We start from the raw sequence: 6,000 nt of genomic DNA, 5'->3' as shown, positions 1-6,000 counted from the left end.
TAAAAACTTGCTCCCATCAGATTCTATTGCATCATGCAACAGCGTATCCCTGAGAGCAACCTGCACCTTCAGTGCCTTGTGCACTCGGCTAATAAAGGGCTGATGATAAAGGCAAGGAGATGGGGTCCTTTTTGGAAATCTAAGTGCTGTTTATTATTGGTGCATGCATAAGTGGGTACAGCTGCTAGACATTGACAAGACAAGCAAGACAAGAACCGGCAGGGGCAGGGTGACCTGAGCGGTGAGTGTATGGGACCGTTGCTGGCTGGGAGCACATAGATGCAAACGCAGCTACTGGGAAAGTGCCTCCCGAGGGAGAGTAGGCGGTGAAAAACCAATTGAACACAATGCGATCTTGAATCGTAGGAAGACAGCGGTCCCGAGAACCACAGTGAGTGACTAAGTCATGGACTGAGAAACAGGTTACGTCCACTGAGATGGGGAGAAAGGCCATGAACCAGAGAATACACTGCGGCCCTTGAGCCAGGGAGATGTGATCATAAATTGTAAGAAAACACACTGTAGAACAAACTTGTGGCACAGAGCATACATGTGTGAATGGACGCACATGAGAGAAAGCACGCCATGAGGTAACAACCAGACTGTGAGTTTAAAAAGGGATGAAAAATGGGAAATCTTACATCACTAATTTCAACCTATGAAAAAACCATAGTATATACATGGGCACTTATATTGAGCAAACAAGATACAACAGGATAAAAGGAAATTGTGAACTTCACTGCTATGGTGTAGAAAAAACATGAGAGTAGATGTTATAAATGCCAATACGATATTCCAGTTAAAATAATAATTTGGTTTATTAATAAAGATCGAATTACAGAATTTCGATAAACCCACCAACAGTGGAGACACTTGACAGAGCTTTTCCCAGGAAAATGCCAAGGGTGAACTGTGAGATACAGAGCCTGGCAGTCTGCTATCTCCCCCAACGGTTCACAAATTTGCCCGGTTCGGGGCTTGGTTTTTATACACTTTATTCTGCCCTCGGCAATATTTCCCCATATTTCCCTTTGTTTCCCGACTAGCTATACAAATTCAAGAGTTTCCCCGACCAGGCTGGAAAGAGTTCTTTTCTCAGTTCATATGTTAATGTCCAATTTCTATAGATCCTTATGGCTGATGAATGATCGAGATACGGATGATATTGCATGATAGTCTGTGAAGGTGGCAACCAAGGTGTGAGTCGCTGGGCCACCTTATCTTGATGGGTCTCCTCCCGGTACTTGAGAAGGCTGCAGGCTTTCCCCTAAATCCTTTGTTCCTTTCTGAATGGAGGCACCTGCTTCTTCAGGGCTGTTAGTTTCACCATCTGCTACAAGGTCTCCTAAAACATATACTTTACCCAATACACATTTATACAATTTTATAGTTTTCCAATTTACCATAAGAACATGAATTAATCATTTCACATTTTTCACATAGATGTACAAAATGCCTTTTCTGTCAAAAGGTAGGATGAGTTGGGGCAGTTTTTGTGGGCAGCAGCCATAGGGGAAATATGGTAGCCACAAAATTGTTACCTACATAGCATTTAATTAGAAATTTGTTAAAAAAATGACAACCTGCTGACAGGACCGCAGCTGCTGTGGCAACCGCCACTCTCGTGGGCTCCAGAGACCTCTTGGTCAGTAACTCCTGTGTCTGTAGGTCTGTTTCTGTTCCCTCGGTCCACGAACAATGCAAAAATTACCTTTTAATTCCATTTTTGATGCTGAAAAGACTACTAAAAAGGGTTATAGCCACTTTGAAACTGCTTTCAATCTAAGCCAATGTGAGGACGCCAGCCACATGGGGAAATGAACAAATAACATAGGGCCCGGAACCGCAACTTAGTATGGGCTTGTAATGTAACTCCGGCACAACTCAATTCAGCCCCCGGATGAAACAGACTGGTGGTGTGGGGCTGCCGGCTCCCGCTCTCGGGGGAGCTACGTTGGCTGCAGGGGGCGGTGGGCAGCCGTCTGAGAGGGTCTTGACCTCCAGAAACCCCCGAGCCCCCGGGCACTGGTCAGTCCCCGGCTCCATATGGAACGCGCAAGCTCTGCAGAAGACAGCAATCGGACAGCATTTCCTGCAACACAAATCCTTTCTGGAACTGAAAGTTTCAATGACATTCCTTCCTAGTCCATGTGGCGCGAGCTTTTCAACAGACACAGTGGCTTTTCCAGGGTGGGTCCCTGGGTCAGCGGACCTTCCTGGGGGATATTCGGAGGGCTCTGGGGCGGGAGGTGGGAGCCACAGGTGCTTTGTGCCTTTTTAGACTTTTCTGCATTTGTTTTCCCCCCTTTTGCCGAATGAGGTCTTTAGAGGTTATTTGTCTGTTGCTTTTTTCATCCGCTTTTCTACTGTGGGTGCTTAGGGGGGAGAAGGGGATGCAGCAGCCCCAAGAAGGCTGTGGTAGGGTGGGCCGAGTGAGCTGCAACGGGTCCGCGGATCTTCCACGGCCACCGCTGCCCATTCATTACAGAGTTAAGACTCTAACCCCTGCAGATGTGAGTACACGGCAGGCGCTTGTTTTTTTCCTTTCCCACGCAGCGGCTGCAAGGTGGCAGAGGCCAAAGTTTTCTTTCTCTGGCCCACAGAACGTGTCCTCTTGCACTTCTCGGTTCTCTGTGGGTGGCATAGCCACTCCGCTCAGACATGAAGCGGTTTCTGACTACCTCTGGTAATAAAGCCTTACGCACTGTGTTTGTATGCCTTGAAAACTTGTTAATATAGGGTTTTAAAAGTTAATTTTGTTTTCTGACTATATTCTGATCCTTTACAGTTTTTCAGTTGCTGGAGAAATTAAAAGCCATAAATGTAGTGCTTTGTTACCTATCAAAGATTTTAACATAGTCTGATTTATTTAACACCATTTTGTGAGCTGAGCCTCTGGTGGGCAGAAGGAGTCCCATCAATCTCCCAGTACTGTCCCCTCTTTGCTTTGTAATTTCTAATGGGTCCAAATTAAATTTTATTTACTCATTCCTGCCTGGATTTTGAGTTGTTTGTAACACCTTCATACTCATAACAAAAGACATGCATCTCATTAAAAAAAAAAAAAAAAGGAATTTAACACCTTAAGAACTTTCAAGTGAAGCAATATGCACATTAAGGATTTGGACAACAAATAAATTTGAATTATGCAACATTTACATTAAAAATCTGGAAAAAAAGATCATAAAATCTAAATCCCAACTGTACAACAGCAAAGCCTAATTGATTCATTAACTTAAAGAGAAGATATGTTTGTGTTTTATCATCAACAAGTTAAAAGTAGTCATCTATTCCTTTGATCAGACATCAATTGCCTCTGAGAAAATGAGGCCCAGTGAGAAGAGAAATGACCAAACAACCACACAGCCTTCTTAACCAGAACAGGAACAGAAGTAAGACTGCCAGAACATGGCAATGTCTAGAGACTTACAGAGGCAAACCTGTCAACAAAAACCTCATGTTATCATCATGATATTGTGTTCCTAGTAATCTTCTCCAGCTATTCCCTGTTCCAGAATCCAGAAGGGCATACAGTGATGTCAAAGATCAACATTTCCAGCTAATAGACTTTCTCCCAAGTCGCAATTGTTTGGATTTTAAAACTATGGTCATTTATCTCAATTTTCTCTACAGACATTGGATATTATTTTTATTTTTCTCATGCCATGAGACCCTGTATTAATGACATGATTTAATAAGTTTTGTTGATTGTAATTGGTCTTTTATGTATCTTACCCCATATCCAATATATAACCAGTAATAGCCTTAATAAGATGCAAATTGTTTAAACATCTGAACATAATGAGCTTTTTTAAATTAATAAAAAAGGGAGAGATGTTGTGACAGCTAGAAACATTATAAAAGAAAAGCCTCATAAAATCAGGCCTGCTCTATTAAACTAATACCTATCTTTCCATCTCTTCTAAGTGTAGTTAAGCAATTTGCAAGTTCCCATGCGAAAACAGTCTTGGTATGAAAGGTTCATTAACGCAACAACCTATTCTTGGGTTGAAAAATAAATGCATCTGTGTAAAGAATAAGATCTGTTCCATGAGAACCTATAAAGGAAAAATGTAAACAACTTAGCACATCCACACAAATCACCTTCTGACCAATAAATGAAGTAGTAAGAATACCAACAGCCAACAGATGTTGCACACGAGGTCTGTGAAAACTGTATAAAATGAGTTATGTGAAAAAAGAACTGGTTTTTCCCTGCATGAAGATAATAGATTCTCGGCTGACTTATTACAACAAGTTTTGGCCCATCCAGGGGGAACTCCACGGATGGGGGAATATCACATCATTCACCCAGGCCTCCCACTGGAGCATCCTTGTTAAATATAGTAATTTGTAAGGTCTATAAATTATATACGCAATCGATCATGTGTGTGCATTGTAGTGCATTCCACCTTGACAAAGTGATGCACCAATTAGGATCCTTACTAAAATACTGAGGTAAAACCCCCTTATCCGTTAACGGTATCTTGCTTTCAATAACTTAAGACCAGGAAAAGGCATCACCCAAGGGACACAGATTTCCATCTAGCCTGGCATTATCCAAGTGGTACCTGTGTTCCATGAGGTCTTGCTGTGTTTGCAGGTGACAATGGATTCCCCAAGATTGCATTGCATCACAGTGGTGTCCTGGGTGCCATGAGGCCCTTTTGTGTCTTAATGAATACTTGTATCCATCAAATTCCTTTGAGACACTGTGGTCTCCCAGGTGCCAGGAGGTCTTGTTGTGCAATAATGGAACTTTGTTTCTACTAGGCCTGGCAATGTCCCATTGAAATCTCTGTCCCATGACGTCCATTGTGGTCAAATTAGAGCCTGGTATGTATGAGATTCTACTGTGTCACAATGTTCTCATTAGTTTCATGAGTGCCTGATGTATTTATAACTGACCCTTGGTTTCCTTATATTCCATCAGAGTGGTCTCCTTGGTTCCATAAGACCCATCTGTATTTACAATTGACACTTGCTTTGCCCAGATTCCATGGTGTCACTGTGCTCTCCTGTTAATCATCAGGCACTGTTGTGTCACAATGGGCACTGAGTTCCACCTGGCCTTGCAATATCCCAGTGGCACCTGGCTTCCGTGAGGCCCCGCTATGTTTGCAGTTGACTCCTGGTTCCTGGAGATTGTATTGCATCACAGTGGTCTCCAGGGTGCCATGAGACCCTGCTATATCACAATGAGCTCTTGCTTCCATCAGATTCCAGTGTGACATAGTAGTCTCCCAGGTGCCAGGAGGTCTTGCTGTGCAATAATGGAGCCTTGTTTCTACTAGGCCTGGCAATGTCCCACTGGCACCTGTCACATGCATTTTGGCTGTGCATTTCTTCTGCTTGTCAAGAAAAACCACCCCAGGGCTCTTGTTATCAGACTTCATCTCAATCAGTAATGGAAACACCACAGCTATTAACCTGTTAGGCACCTGTCCTACATTACATGTAAGATGTGCCCAAAGTATGCATTCTATCACCGTCTTCATGAGCTGTTGGAACCAGGTGGGACAGTGTTTCCCTTGCCCTCTCCCTCCAGACTATCTTCTGTTAATGGGCTCATCAATGCCTTGCCACATCCTCAGGCCCCAGGTCAGATATTAACTCTTTCACTGCACAGATGAAACTTGAAAAACATTGATCCTCTCTCAAGTGAAAGAAAAGGACAGAGTGAAGACACATAGAGAAACAACATAAAGATGCCAAGGTCAGTAAAGAGTCAAATCCCAGATGGAAGGAGAATGAGGAGATGCCTTAGTATTGGGCTGAAATTCTTTTAGTAAGGCCATGGATATGGACAATAATACCCAGAAATATCCCTGTAATTAATGATAAAAGTATTAGGAGATGGAGTGTTCAAATTGTAGATGTGAGCAGAGGCATTTGTGCCAAAGCAAGTAAATGTTGAAGTATGAGAAATGACAAATTTGAAGAGAGAGAGAGAAGAACTCTGTTTTCAGAGATGAACTCAGAGATAGATGAAGAGAACTT

Source organism: Prinia subflava, chromosome 4, assembly GCF_021018805.1.
Source record: "Prinia subflava isolate CZ2003 ecotype Zambia chromosome 4, Cam_Psub_1.2, whole genome shotgun sequence".
Taxonomy (NCBI): Eukaryota; Metazoa; Chordata; class Aves; order Passeriformes; family Cisticolidae; genus Prinia; species Prinia subflava.
This window is presented reverse-complemented; position numbering follows the sequence as displayed.